General features: G+C 43.4%; 1 pseudogene; it reads left to right on the top strand.

Moving 5' to 3' along the window:
* The window catches only part of LOC141117100 (embryonic protein UVS.2-like), a 128,615-nt pseudogene that overhangs the window by 33,620 nt on the left and 78,264 nt on the right, over positions 1-16,731 (top strand).

The raw sequence follows: 16,731 nt of genomic DNA, 5'->3' as shown, positions 1-16,731 counted from the left end.
CAGCGAACTGGCGAACAGCCGATGTTCAAGTCGAACATGAGTTCGACTCAAACTCGAAGCTCATCCCTATTTGTGATCAGTGGGAAGAATGTCCTTTACATTGGTGGTCAGTGGGAAGAATGCCCCTTACATTGGTGGTCAGTGGGAAGAATGTCCCTTACATTGGTGGTCAGTGGGAAGAATGCTCCTTACATTGGTGGTCAGTGAAACTTTTATAAAGTAAATAAAAATGATTTTAAAAAGATGGGTGGGGACACATGGACGGGGACTCAGGGGGCCCCATGATCTCCTTTTGCCCGGGGGCCCTATGAGCTGTCAGTCCTCCCCTGTACATAGGGATACACCTGTTGATATAAGTTAGAAAAGTTCAAAAGCTTAGCACAAACAGATATTGATTGTTTTCTTTCTGTAGCTCAGATTCAATCATTGTTTCTATTAAAACTATTATCTTAGGCTCCTAAATGGTATTAAAGTATAACTCTTTTGAACTGTATATTTACAATTTCTAGCTGTTACTCATATGTTGGAAGAACTGGTGGAAGCCAGACAGTTTCATTGGGTGATGGCTGCATCTACAGTGGGATTATACAACATGAACTAGAACATGCCCTGGGCTTCCACCATGAGCATGTAAGAAGTGATCGTGACAATTATGTTGACATCAATTTCCAGTATATCTCTGAAGGTACTGCAGACATTTACACAAAGTGAATTTAGCAATGTTTTCAAAAAAGAGACATTACCACTGCTTTTGTCTTGTTACAGGATACTTGGGTAATTTTGTTAAAGCGGACACTAATAACTTGGGCAGTCGATATGATTACGGTTCAGTGATGCATTATGATGCGTAAGTCATGACTTTTGTGTTAGCTAGTGAATTACCGATAAATTATAAAATATTTTAATAGTAATATGTTGATCCATTCAACTCCATTCAACATTTTTCAGCTATGCATTCACCAACGATTCAAGCAAACCCACAATTGTCCCCAAGCCTAACCCCAATGTGCCTATTGGGCAGACAATTGGACTGAGTGTCTTGGATGTCACTAAAATTAACCGACTTTATCAATGCAGTAAGTTTCTGTACATTCCAGTGTTATGGATTTGAAACATTAGAAATTATACTTTTTTTTAATATTGCATTTTAAGTGAATTTTTAGTTTTGCAAAAAATAATGTATTGACAAAAAAAACAAAATGTGCACTTTTGTCTTTGGGCCCTACTATGGGTGTACACAATAAATAATGTACACATATGTGGCATCCCCATGCATCTCAAATTCATTTTGGGTTATTTATTTTTGGTGGGTCATATAGTATTGATAAGAAAGATACAGCTCGTTTTTTTTTTAAAAATGATATTGTTTCCAATTTGTCCAGTTTTCTTTGAAAAAAAAAAGTAAAATATCAGGAAATGTCACTTTCACCATGAAATTAAGGCTCAAATTGGCCTGAACAAACAATCTATAATTCACCTGGACACACAAAGTAGTTGCAAAGATATGTGCCTTTTCAGTAACACATGTGAAAGTTGTGACACTGCATTGAGGCATTAAGGATCTATTATCTTCAACATAAAGGGGTCAAACTCAAGGTTCACTTGATTTTAAGTTCAAAATGCCAGCAGTTTTAATCTAATAGAAGGTTACCCTCTCCCCTGTTTCCCACCAATTCATTATTAATATTATTATCAGTCTATTCCACCAGTGACTAAATACAATTTATATGTCTATTTCTCACTCCTCAGGTGTCTGTGCAACTTTGCTTAATAAGAAGACAGGAATTTTCACTTCTGCCAACTATCCCTCTGCTTATCCTAATAATGTTGACTGCATTTGGTTGATCAGGGTTCCATCAGGACAGGTAAGGAGACAGAAATGTAGACATGCAAAATGTGACCCTGAGTGTCTAGCAACCTAGCTGTGAAAATTAACTGCCATCTGAAGATTGTTTTGTACACCACCTACATTTTACATTAATAAAAAATAGAGAGTTGACTAGTATAGAGCTACGCAATAGGTTCAAATACTCCCTGCCTGAACATCACACCTTTGAACATTGAAGTGGAGCCATTGTGGTGGTTTGACTTTATGGCTGGGACAGAGGTAGAGAGTAGGTCTTTTAATATGTAAATGCCTCTGAACCTCATACTCTGCTTCAACCACCAATTGCTTCATATGTTGGAATAATACTTCTCTTATTTATGGCCAACTTTATAGTCTTCAGACTATCATTATCTCTTCATTGCTGGGAGCCTATTTTGGCAACTCTGATGTACCAGATTTCTTTTACCCCACATCTGATGGTGAAGATATTGTAGGAATGGAGGTTTAGCAGGAACAAAATGGGTCTTGGATTAATTTGGGGTGCTGGTTCTTACAAGTATGTTACCAATAGTAACAGTTGTGCAATATTCACAGTCACAGGTTTCTTTGACTTAATTCAATATAGCGTTAAACTAAAGACTTCTGTTAAAAGTTTCTTCCCCCAAATGTGTCTTGTTTAAGCTTATTTGTTTCCCTGAAGAAACCACAAGCAACAAATAATCAGAGGGAGCAGAAGAGTTCTGTCAACTGGAAAATCTATGGAAAATACACACATGTTTCAAGAGACATCTTAGCTAGAAAAGTCTACAGCTGCAAGATCTTTTAACAGAAATTAGAATCCTACATATTCTTGTGGTTTTTTTTTTTTTCTGAAGGTCTGTTCAAGCATTAATATAGTAATCAATTGCATCCTATTGCAATTACATATTAACCCAGTTTGCAGTTACAAATATGTGAAGTTTGGGGTTTACTGTAGATAATACATTTTCCTTCTGTCACTTTTTAGGCTTCATTAAAGTTTAGTAGCTTTAATATCCAATCCACTCCTAACTGTGACTCAGACTACATGAGGATCTATGACGGCCCCTCTAAAAACTCTCCTGTGTTGTTGGATAAAATGTGCGGAAGTCAAACCATCCCTCCACTCATCGCTTCCACAAGCCAGATGCTGGTCCAGTTAGTCACTGACGGAGCTGTTGCTGGGGTCGGCTTCCAAGCTTCATATAGCTCAGGTATGCTGATTTATTTTAATAGTAAAGAAAGTGTTCAGAGAAAGACACTGAAGAATCATAGATACAGAGTAGGGATGAGCCGAACACCCCCCGGTTCGGTTCGCACCAGAACCCGCGAACGGACCGAAAGTTCGCACGAACGTTAGAACCCCATTGACGTCTATGGGACTCGAACGTTCGAAATCAAAAGTGCTCATTTTAAAGGCTAATTTGCATGGTATTGTCCTAAAAAGGGTTTGGGGACCCGGGTCCTACCCCAGGGGACATGTATCAATGCAAAAAAAACTTTTAAAAACGGCCGTTTTTTCGGGAGCAGTGATTTTAATGATGCTTAAAGTAAAAAAAAAAAAGTGAAATATTCCTTTAAATATCGTACCTGGGGGGTGTCTATAGTATGCCTGTAAAGTGACGCATGTTTCCCATGTTTAGAACAGTCCCTGCACCAAATGTCATTTTTAAAGGAAAAAATCTCATTTAAAACTGCTTGCGGGTTTAATGTCATGTCGGGTCATGGCAATATGGATGAAAATCAGTGAGACAAACGGCATGGGTACCCCCCAGTCCATTACCAGGCCCTTTGGGTCTTGTATGGATATTAAGGGGAACCCCGCACCCAAATTAAAATAAGGAAAGGTGTGGGGCCACCAGGCCCTATATACTCTGAACAGCAGTATACAGGCGGTGCAAACAAGACAGGGACTGTAGGTTTGTTGTTAAGTAGAATCTGTTTGTAATTTTGAACATTTTTAACGTGTTTAGCTCCAGCCAAAAAATCTTTTCTAAGCTTTTTGGAAAACATAGGGAAGGGTTATCACCCCTGTGACATTTGTTTTGCTGTCTTTCCTCCTCTTCAGAAGATTTCACCTCACTTTTTTGTCCCAATGAAAAATGTTTTTTGAAAATTTGGGTTTTTTTGTGGAACAAGGATTGGAAAGCATCAGTGGAAAGGAGAAATTGTTTTCCCATATTAACTCTTACAGGAGAGAATTTCCCTTCCTAGGGGTAGATTTCATCTCACTTCCTGTTGTCTCCTTCCGTTTGCAAGTAGGAGTCGTTTGTAAGTTAGATGTTTGAAAGTAGGGTCCTGCCCTATATACTCAGCAGAAATTTGGGCCTTAGGTGTTGCTGTGGCCACAACACTGTAAGCCCTCACAGGGCCCTGCTGTGAAATATTAGATCAAGAATTGTAATTACATGCCCCTGTTGAACAGGAGCTGAAAAATTAGGCCTTAGGCACTGGTGCTGGTGCCACAACACTGCAACCCCTCACAGACACTCTAGTTGGAACGCAGGAACGAGCCCTGCTGCAAATTATTGCTTCAAAAATTGTAATTACACGCCCCTGTTAGACAGGGGCAGAAAAATTGGGCCTTAGGCACTGGTGCTGGTGCCACAACACTGCAACCCCTCACAGACACTCTAGTTGGAACGCAGGAACGAGCCCTGCTGCAAAGTATTGCATCAAAAATTGTAATTACACGCCCCTGTTAGACAGGGGCAGAAAAATTGGGCCTTAGGCACTGGTGCTGGTGCCACAACACTGCAACCCCTCACAGACACTCTAATTGGAACGCAGGAACGAGCCCTGCTGCAAAGTATTGCATCAAAAATTGTAATTACACGCCCCTGTTAGACAGGGGCAGAAAAATTGGGCCTTAGGCACTGGTGCTGGTGCCACAACACTGCAACCCCTCACAGACACTCTAGTTGGAACGCAGGAACGAGCCCTGCTGCAAAGTATTGCATCAAAAATTGTAATTACACGCCCCTGTTAGACAGGGGCAGAAAAATTGGGCCTTAGGCACTGGTGCTGGTGCCACAACACTGCAACCCCTCACAGACACTCTAGTTGGAACGCAGGAACGAGCCCTGCTGCAAAGTATTGCATCAAAAATTGTAATTACACGCCCCTGTTAGACAGGGGCAGAAAAATTGGGCCCTAGGCACTGGTGCTGGTGCCACAACACTGCAACCCCTCACAGACACTCTAGTTGGAATGCAGGAACGAGCCCTGCTGCAAAGTATTACATCAAAAATTGTAATTACACGCCCCTGTTAAACAGGGGCTGAAAAATTGTGCCTTAGGCACTGGTGGTGGCGCCCAGAACCAAAAATGTTCTTACAAGCTATCAGCGTGATGATTGAGGAGGAAGAGGATAATTACTCAGGGATAGTCACTCAGCATCAGCATAGGCAGTCTTTGAAGGGATCTGAGATTTCAAAAAAAATTATTCGGTTACATCAGCATCAGGTGCTTGGTAGCTGGTGGTGATCCAAGACTCATTCATTTTTATGAAGGTCAGCCGATCGACCGAGTCGGTGGACAGACGCACCCTGTGATCGGTTACCACGCCTCCAGCAGCACTGAATGTGCGTTCCGAAAGAACGCTGGATGCAGGACAGGCCAGTAGCTCAATTGCATACTGTGCAAGCTCTGGCCAGTGATCCATCCTCAAGACCCAGTAACCCAGAGGATTTTCGGTGGGAAAGGTGTCCAAGTCTGATCTTGCCCCTAGGTATTCCTGCACCATGTAAAACAGACGCTGGCGATGGTTGCTGGAACCGATCATACCTTGGGGCTGCGGACCAAAAAATTGTCTGAACGCATCGGTCAGACGGCCACCTTCTCCACCGCTCCTTCTTTGACTGACCGAAGCCTCAGCAACACGTTGTCCAGAAACAGGAGTTTGTAACCTCCCAGTCTCTGGGAACGCGTTGCACAGACCTTTCTGCAAGGCCTCCCGAAGATGTTTCATCCTCTGCTCCCTCTGCGATGGCAAGATAAGGTCTGCAACCTTACCCTTGTAACGTGGATCAAGGAGGGTTGCCAGCCAGTATTGGTCCTTCTCCTTGATACCACGAATACGAGGATCCTTACGCAGGCTTTGCAGGATCAGGGAGGCCATGCAGCGTAGGTTTGCTGAGGCATTTGGTCCGGAGTCCTCTGGGTCACTAAGAACGACATGGTCCGCAGCCACCTCCTCCCAGCCACGTACAAGTCCATGTGTTTCTTGGGACTGATCCCTTAAAGACTGCTGCTGATGCTGAGTGCCAGGCTCCACCTCCATACTGACACAATCTTCCTCCTCCTCCTCTTCCTCCTCGTCCTCTTCCTGTGTGATCGGCGGGCACGCAGGAACACTGTCTGGATAAAGGGGGCCTTGAGAGCTAAGGAAGTCCTCCTCTTCTTGCCTCTGTTCTGCCTCAAGTGCCCTGTCCATTATTCCACGCAGCGTGTGCTCCAACAGGTGGACAAGGGGGACAGTGTCACTGATGCATGCACTGTCACTGCTCACCATCCTTGTGGCCTCCTCGAATGGTGACAGGACAGTGCATGCATCCCTGATCATGGCCCACTGGCGTGGGGAAAAAAAACCAAGCTCCCCTGACCCTGTCCTGGTGCCATAGTCGCACAGGTACTCATTGATGGCCCTCTGCTGCGTGTGCAGCCGCTGCAGCATGGCCAACGTTGAGTTCCACCTGGTGGGCATGTCACAGATTAGGCGGTTCTTGGGCAGGTTAAACTCCTTTTGGAGGTCCGTCAGCCGAGCACTGGCATTATATGACCGGCGGAAATGCACACAGACTTTCCTGGCCTGCCTCAGGACATCCTGTAAGCCCGGGTACCTGCCCAAGAACCGCTGCACCACCAAGTTAAGGACGTGAGCCAAACAGGGCACATGGGTCATTTGTCCCTGTCGGAGGGCAGAGAGGAGGTTGGTGCCATTGTCGCAAACCACCATTCCTGCCTTAAGTTGGCGTGGCGTCAACCACCTCTGAACCTGCCCCTGCAGAGCTGACAGAACCTCTGCCCCAGTGTGGCTCCTGTCCCCCAAGCACACCAGCTCAAGCACCGCATGGCATCTTTTGGCCTGCGTACTTGCGTAGCCCCTTGAACGCCTACGGAGCACCGCTGGTTCCGAGGAAGAGGCCATGGAGGAAGAAGAAGAGGAGGGGGTGGAGGAGAGAGGTGTGTCACAATCAGCATTTTGGAGGCGTGGTGGCGGAACAACCTCCAACACTACTGCACCTTGTCCTGCATCCTTCCCAGCTGCCAGCAGAGTCACCCAATGCGCCGTGAAACTTAGGTAACGTCCCTGTCCATGCCTGCTGGACCATGAGTCAGCGGTAATATGCACCTTACCGCTGACCGCCCTGTCCAGCGAGGCATGGACATTGCCTTCCACATGCCGGTAGAGAGCCGGAATCGCCTTCCGTGAGAAAAAGTGGCGTTTGGGTACCTGCCACTGAGGAACCGCACATTCCACAAACTCACGGAAGGGGGCAGAGTCTACCAACTGAAAAGGCAGCAGTTGAAGTGCTAGCAATTTTGCCAAGCTAGCATTCAACCGCTGGGCATGTGGATGGCTGGGAGCAAACTTCTTTCGGCGGTGCAGCAGCTGGGGCAGGGAAATTTGCCTGGTACAATCTGACGTCGGTGTACCAAAAGCAGATTGCCCACAAGTACTTGGCTGTGACACACCTAATTCTACACCTTCATTCCTCTCACTGCAGGTCTCAGAGAGGACTGAAGGTCTAGTGGGGTTGGAAATCTCAGCTGATGAGGAGCAAGGAGAGATCCTCTTTGTTCTTTGGTGTGGGTCTTTTAGATACGCTTGCCAACGAACTGCATGGCAGGTCAACATATGTCTGGTCAAGCATGTGGTACCCAAGCGGGAGATGTTTTGGCCACGCGAGATACGCTTGAGACATATGTTGCAAATAGCAGCGGTGCGATCTGATGCACTCGTCTCAAAAAAGGCCCACACCAAAGAACTTTTTGAATAACGCGCAGAGACTGCAGCGCCCTGCACATGTGGAGCTTTGGGGTGTGATGCAGTCAATGTGCTGCCCTTAGGCTGGCCCCTGGAGGGCATCCTGCCTCGTTGGTGATGTGCTGCCGCCTCCTCCTCCTCCTCCTCCTCCTCCTCCTCCTCCTCCTCCTCTCTCCTATCAGGCACCCACGTTGAGTCAGTGACCTCATCATCCCCTCCCTCCTCATCACTGGAGCAAACCTGGCAGTATGCTGCAGCAGGGGGAGCATGACTGCCAGATTGCTGTCCTTCTTGGGCACCCCCTCTGTCCGCGCTCATGTTACTGCCTTCATCGAGCTCAGTATCGTCATCAGAGCCTTCCAAACGCTGGGCATCCTCCTGGAGCATGTACCCAACACTGTGGTCAAACAGTTCGAGGGAATCCTCATGAGGACATGGTGGAGCTAGGGAAGGAGTCACTGATGACATTGAGCTGAGGGAAGAAGCCGCTGCTTTGCCAGACAAAGCACCCTGGGCATGGGTGAGAGAGGATGAGGAGGATGAGGACGGCTTGGTCATCCACTCGACCAAGTCTTCCGCATGTTGCGGCTCAACGCGGCCAGCTGCCGAAAAAAAGGCCAAGCGTGTCCCATGGCCACGTGCTGATGAGGATGCACCGTCTCCACGACCAGCACTAGACACAGAGCCTGCTTGCCCTCTCTTATTGGCTTGTGACTGTCTGCCTCTCCTTCTTGGCCTTCCAGACATACTAATGGCCTGTAGCTGCACTAAGCTGGGATAGAACACCTGTAATTTTCTTCAAGTAGCTTTATATACTGTAACCAGACAAGCCTGCCTGTCAGTAGGAAGATAACAGGAACGGATCTAGCTGAACACTGTGAGCAGGACGCACTGTACTAAATGTAAATAGTCTAGCTGCCTGACCGTGGTACTAATAGGATCAAATAGAACACCTGTAATTTTCTTCAGGTAGCTTTATATACTGTAACCAGACAAGCCTGCCTGTCAGTAGGAAGATAACAGGAACGGATCTAGCTGTACACTGTGAGCAGGACGCACTGTACTAAATGTAAATAGTCTAGCTGCCTGACCGTGGTACTAATAGGATCAAATAGAACACCTGTAATTTTCTTCAGGTAGCTTTATATACTGTAACCAGACAAGCCTGCCTGTCAGTAGGAAGATAACAGGAACGGATCTAGCTGAACACTGTGAGCAGGACGCACTGTACTAAATGTAAATAGTCTAGCTGCCTGACCGTGGTACTAATAGGATCAAATAGAACACCTGTAATTTGCTTCAGGTAGCTTTATATACTGTAACCAGACAAGCCTGCCTGTCAGTAGGAAGATAACAGGAACGGATCTAGCTGAACACTGTGAGCAGGACGCACTGTACTAAATGTAAATAGTCTAGCTGCCTGACCGTGGTACTAATAGGATCAAATAGAACACCTGTAATTTTCTTCAGGTAGCTTTATATACTGTAACCAGACAAGCCTGCCTGTCAGTAGGAAGATAACAGGAACGGATCTAGCTGTACACTGTGAGCAGGACGCACTGTACTAAATGTAAATAGTCTAGCTGCCTGACCGTGGTACTAATAGGATCAAATAGAACACCTGTAATTTTCTTCAGGTAGCTTTATATACTGTAACCAGACAAGCCTGCCTGTCAGTAGGAAGATAACAGGAACGGATCTAGCTGAACACTGTGAGCAGGACGCACTGTACTAAATGTAAATAGTCTAGCTGCCTGACCGTGGTACTAATAGGATCAAATAGAACACCTGTAATTTTCTTCAGGTAGCTTTATATACTGTAACCAGACAAGCCTGCCTGTCAGTAGGAATTTAACAGGAACGGATCTAGCTGAACACTGTGAGCAGGACGCACTGCACTAAATGTAAATAGTCTAGAAGATAACAGGAACGGATCTAGCTGAACACTGTGAGCAGGACGCACTGCACTAAATGTAAATAGTCTAGAAGATAACAGGAACGGATCTAGCTGAACACTGTGAGCAGGACGCACTGCACTAAATGTAAATAGTCTAGAAGATAACAGGAACGGATCTAGCTGAACACTGTGAGCAGGACGCACTGCACTAAATGTAAATAGTCTAGAAGATAACAGGAACGGATCTAGCTGAACACTGTGAGCAGGACGCACTGCACTAAATGTAAATAGCAGGAACGGATCTAGCTGAACACTGTGAGCAGGACGCACTGCACTAAATGTAAATAGCAGGAACGGATCTAGCTGAACACTGTGAGCAGGACGCACTGCACTAAATGTAAATAGCAGGAACGGATCTAGCTGAACACTGTGAGCAGGACGCACTGCACTAAATGTAAATTGCAGGAACGGATCTAGCTGAACACTGTGAGCAGGACGCACTGCACTAAATGTAAATAGTCTAGAAGATAACAGGAACGGATCTAGCTGAACACTGTGAGCAGGACGCACTGCACTAAATGTAAATAGCAGGAACGGATCTAGCTGAACACTGTGAGCAGGACGCACTGCATTAAATGTAAATAGTCTAGATAGAAGATAACAGGAACGGATCTAGCTAAACTGAATACAGTGTATATATATATATGCAACACCTGGGATGCATATATATACACAATACACTGTAAGTGCAGCTAACTGACTGACTGTTCTGCCTAATCTATCTAACTCAAATCAAATGACACTGTCTCTCTCTCTCTCTATCTCTCAGCACACCGGAACACACACTACACAGGGCCGCCGTGCAGGCGGCCTTATATAGTGTGGGGTGTGTACTAAATCCCCTGAGCCATAATTGGCCAAAGCCACCCTGGCTTTGGCCAATTACAGCTCTCTCTACTGACGGCGCTGTGATTGGCCAAGCATGCGGGTCATAGTGCATGCTTGGCCAATCATCAGCCAGCAATGCACTGCGATGCCGCAGTGAATTATGGGCCGTGACGCGCCACACGAATTTAGCGCGAACGGCCCATAACGTTCGCAATTCGGCGAACGATCGAACAGCCGATGTTCGAGTCGAACATGGGTTCGACTCGAACACGAAGCTCATCCCTAATACAGAGGAGATCCCTCCCAAGGAGGGACTATTGGCACAACAGTTTAATGCCCTCCAACCTCTGTTTGCAACCTTTGAGGTAATACATGGAATTTCTTAGTGTATACATTAGAATTACCAGTCAGTCAGGCCCTCACACTATAAAGTTATTGATAGATTGTTCAATGTGTATGTTGGTCAACTTTAAGAGTGATAACACTTACCTCTATGGCTTATTTTAGATCAGATACTGTATATATTCATCTTTCTTGCGATAAATCCCTGCTGTCTGCCCTACTGCAAAACTAAAAGGTTGGAAAATTCCCATGGACTTCTATGCAGTTGACAATGTCATCCAAAATCCAGTGCAGTGACCAGACTCCCTTTTCCCCAGCACTACATTGGTTAAATGCTTGCTTTGCTTAGGGCAGATTGGAAATGTTCAAAAACTTACCCTGGCAGCCAGTGGTCATCTATGCTCTCCAATGTCCCAGTATGTGTGCGAGCCCTCAACATGTTCACATACAATGCATGACTGCTTATCCTGTGTTGTATTTGATGATATCTGAGAGTCTACAGCCAGGGAAAAGAAGCAGCTTCAGGGACCAGTAGTACAGCATGGAGGAAGCCTGTGGGAGGGATAAATAAGGTAAGCATTTTTAATGTATGTATCACCTTCTAGACCAAAGAAGCATTTAACCTAAGAGCAGTGCAGTGGGGGGAACAAGATGGATAGATTTTACAGCATCTGTACTTACCCCATTTAGGACAAAATAATAGGTTTGTCTGGTAGCTCACCCACCTCCACTACAGTTATTTATTTTCATAGGACACTCCTGTTTTCACACTAGTCCTCTGTGAAACACTTCTGGGTAAGGCAGAACATGTGACTCTCTCCCATTCCTGCCCGAAGCAGAGAGTGGGGCCCTAGCCTAAGAAAAACCTGGAACTCAGAAAGGGAGGATGAACTATGTATATAAAGTGTATATATATATATATATGTATATATATATATATATGTATATATATATATATATATATATATATATATATATATATATATATATATATATATATATATATATATGTATGTATATGTATATATATATACATAAACATAAAATCATGTTATATATCATTATAAATCTCTTTACTTTATTGATTATATCTATATTCTTACAGTTCAGTGTGGAGGATCCTTCTTTAACTCTCAAGGCAGCTTTACATCTCCGGGATACCCAGGGAACTACAGTCCAAACATGAAATGTAACTACACCATCACAGCTCCTGTTGGATATAAGGTAAAACAAGATGCCTTCAAAATTCTCCCTAATTACTGGACTTCCTCATTCTCTAAAATTGTCACACAAACAAAATGTAATGTTGGACAGACACATTACAATCTGAATATACAACCCCCTTTGAATTCACAAGCGTTCACCAGGGCCTACCTGAATGAATGGAAATTGAATGTATTGTTTAGGGCATTACAATACATGGTTGTTGGCAAATGTAAAGTAGATTGCTCTTATGCCCTGTACACACAACCGGTTTTCCCGTCGGAATAAACTCTGAAGGTTTTTCCGACGGAGTTCCGACGGAATTCCGCTCAAGCTGTCTTGCATACACACAGTCACACCAAATTCCAACCATCCAGAACGCGGTGACGTACAACACGTACGACGGGACTAGAAAAAGGAAGTTCAATAGTCAGTAGCCAATAGCTTCCGTCTCGTACTTGCTTTAGAGCATGCATCGTTTTTGGTGCGTCGAAACAGCATACAGACGAGCGTTTTTTCCGATAGTCATTTTTTCCATCGGAAAAATATAGAACATGTTCTCTTTTTGAGTCAGCCTGAATTTGATGGAAAAAGTCCGGTGGGGCATACACACGGTCGAAATATATGATGAAAAGCTCACATCGGACTCTTTCTGTTGGAAATTCCGACCCCGTGTACGGTCGGAATTTCCGACAATGCTCTCCAATGTCCCAGTATGTGGGTGAGCCCTCAACATGTTAACATACAATGCATGACTGCTGATCCTGTGTTGTATTTGATGACATCTGAGAGTCTATAGCCAGGGGCATAAACCGTCTGAATTCTCAACAGAAAAAGTCCGATGGGGCATACAAACGCTCGGAATATACAATGAAAAGCTCACATCGGACTCTTTCTGTTGGAAATTCCGACCGCGTGTACGCGGCATAAGACTATCTACCACCAAGACGTTCTGGATCATTTCCCAATGATGACAGGAAGTGTTGATGGTAATTTGTGAAGCTGTCTGAAAACTGGTGGTGTGACATTTGTAAGTTGTTTCTAAAGATTTACTTGACTTTGTAGCACTGGACTAATTCCTGCCATGCTGATTGTGAGTAACAGGAGCACAGGGGAGAGAAAGGGAGGGGGCTCATCAGTTTCTTGAGTCTATTGTAGACAGGGGAATGACAAATAAATCTGCCAGTAATGTAGGAGGAGTACAGCGGATCTCCCAGCTCTGGATGTTTAATTCCTTGTCTGGCAGTTGTAGATTGGTGACCGTTACACCGCAGGAATAGAAAGGACTTCCTTTTTCCAAAAAGATTTCTAAGCACTGCCTTTTATGTGCAGCATAATCCCTAAAGCAACATAAACTTATAAAACAAAACATTTTATTTTTTCACATTAGCAATCGTTAGATTTGGTGGCTGCATCTGTTTTCTTTGGCTTTTTCCCCATTTTCACCTGGTGATCTGGCCAGTAACACAACTCCTGTATTAGTGAGAGTCTACTCTGGATGAATGAGAACAAGAGGCACAACAATCAGCAGCACTGTCAGTTTGGGGGGAGGAGAGCCTTACATGTATTAGCAGATTTAAATACACTAACAAGTTGAATCCAAATTCCAGCTCACATTATATAATCAGTTACCACAGTTTTTTCCTTTTGGGATAAAGGTTTTACATGAATAAATCCCTCCCAGTGTTGAATGATTTGGCTTATCCATGTAAACTGATACATTCTGCTGGATAGCTTGTGCTTTTGAAAAACAACAGACTTGTTGACTGGATCACTAAATGAACATAGAAAGAAAGCCTAAAAAAGAAAACAAAAGCAGCATCACATGTAAGAATTGGCAAACTGTAATATAAAAAATGTTTGCTGTTGGGTTTAAAATGGCTTTAATGTCAAATATTATTTCAGGTAGACTGTAACATCAATGAATTTTAAGAAACAAAATATTCACTCACTTTTATACAATAAAAATAATTTGTATGTTGTATGAACACAACACTGTCATGTTCGTCATAATTGTATTTCTTTTTCAGATTGCCCTGACCATAAGTGACTTCCATGTAGAGTCTGCCACTTTCTGTATTCACGACTATCTAACACTCTTCATGGATGGTACACAAAAGGGTCCATTCTGTGGGGATCGCACCATCCCTGTGTATTACTCCAAAGGCAATTCTATGGTTCTCGTATTCCGCAGTGACAAGTCTAACCAGGCAAAGGGCTTCCAAGTCTCTTACACCTTCTGTGAGTAGCTCAGTTCTATCTGCTTATACCTAATATCAGCAATGGACATTATAAGATAATAGAAGTCACTTTTTTTTGTAAAGCAAAAGCAGCGAGCCTAATGAAAAAAACATTTTGCATAAATAAATGTAACACTGCTGTGGTGTAAATACAGATTTAATAAAGGATCTCAGATTAGATACAAAGCTGAATCATCTTCAATTACAACTATGAAGTACAGAACTGGTGCTAGACTTTCTTATTCGACGACCCAGCAAGCACTGCACACACTGAAAATAAGAAACAGCATACAGTATATTGAATGTTTGTATGTAAAATAAAGATTTCCTACAATCAAAAAAACAATACAAAAGAAACTAAAATACAATTGTCCAAAACCCTCTATAGCCCCCCTTTAAGCAGACATGATATTCACATGACCTCTAGTGAAATAAAAATCTGTTAATAAGATACAGCGTATCAAAATAAAGACTAACAAACAAGCAACCAACGATGTTCAAATAATCATTGTTTAATGTATGGGCAGATTCTTTTTGAGTATACATGATTGATACTGGATATACAAATCCATGTAAATGTATTTCTATTATTTTTCTTTTGTTATAAATCAATGAAAGAATAAGGTCTAGGTATTATTTAAATATGGTTTTAATATTTGCTGATATTGACTTTCCTTTGATTACAGTTCAATAGATGAGCAACAGATGGTACAAAGAGAAAATCTACAATTTCTGGAAGGAAGCCGACATCACTACAGGACACAATGTGAATTTGATGGAGCACGTATAGAAAAGTTCACACATTTGTACATACATATATGATGATTAAATGTACATCGGATCATGCTAGTGTTTGCAATTACATTTAAAAATACAAAATAACATTTCATAATTGTTTTCCCATTTGCTTGGTATTTTGATTGGCTTGGTTAGGAACAGTGGAGCTAATTTTGGCGTCCTCTGGTTTCTATGTGGTTTACATTTATTCTATAGTGATAATTCTTATTTCTTTATCTTCTCCTTTTCCCTGCTTATTATTTGAGGGGGTGTTTGGCCATTTTTTGTGCTATATATGACAGTTTGATCTGATGTTTGCTCTAAAGTCCAGAGCTAGCAAAGCCAGCAAAGGTGTACCTTTTCTGTCCCTCCTCCTCAAGAACCTTTCTCTAGGACTAGAAGCTCTGTCCCTAGCCAACATGGATCCTGTCCCTTGCCTATCCATTTTGCAAATACGTGCCAACTGTAGAGGGGAAGTGCAATTTATTAACACTGTCCTCACCAAAGATGGCCACAGAGGTCAGCTAGTGTTGCAGTGCCCAATTAGAGCACTCATCCCTTGGTGACACCTAAGGAGGCTCAGAGGAACGAAGTTCCTCTCATCCTCCATTCCCTCTGTACAGCTATCAGCAACACAGCACCACCTACAGAGGAGAGAGTAAACCGCACCTGCCTACAAACATACATTCATGAAGAACTATTAGTCAGTGGTTTTTAGAGGAAGAGGGGGTCATCCCCCGACTTGATAAGCTGACATTGCATTTTACTAGTCCACTGGTCCTTCAGGTTCTGAATAATCTATTAGGTGAGACAGGGGGATTGCAACTTGTTACCTCATGCCTGGAGGAGTCTTTTGTTGACACTGGTATAGGATCATGCAGTGGAGCGTACTGGAGAGGTGAATACATAATGCATACTATGTCTGCTATATTTTTTACTTTTCCAAATGTGAGTAAAATGCAAGGTCACTGTAATGTAATACAAGATCAGCATAGGCTTTTGTATCCCCTATTTCTGAGAAATGACCTGAGGATAAAGATTTCATACAAATGAAAAAAATATTGATACAAAAGTAATTGGCATACCATAGACCAAAATCCATTATAGTTCTCCTTTAAGCAGGCATGATATTCAGATAACCTCTGAAGGAATTATAATCTGGTAATGGAATACAATCTGCTGTTTTTTTAAATTTGTCATTACATTCTAATAATTTTCAACAACAATAGCTCTTCTGTAAAGTTTCCGTCTGTCCAGTTGACTTTCATTATGCTGGGTGTCAGATTGGACTGTAGCAATACAAGGAGAAAGTCACCACAATGGTTGCACCATTTCCAAAGACTGATGGAAGTCAAAATCTTCCCACACTTTCCACATGCATTCTCCAGCAACTCATACCCACCCAAGGTACACTCGGCCAGACTTCCTTGTGGTTGCATCTGCAATCCAGTATCAGTGACTATTCCACAGCCATGCACCACCAGGCCACAGGTGTGTTTACCTTCATTTCATGGCTTTAGATGGGAGGTGGTTAAATGCTTACCACAAT

Source organism: Aquarana catesbeiana, linkage group LG13, assembly GCF_042186555.1.
Source record: "Aquarana catesbeiana isolate 2022-GZ linkage group LG13, ASM4218655v1, whole genome shotgun sequence".
Lineage (NCBI taxonomy): Eukaryota > Metazoa > Chordata > Amphibia > Anura > Ranidae > Aquarana > Aquarana catesbeiana.
This window is presented reverse-complemented; position numbering and strand designations above follow the sequence as displayed.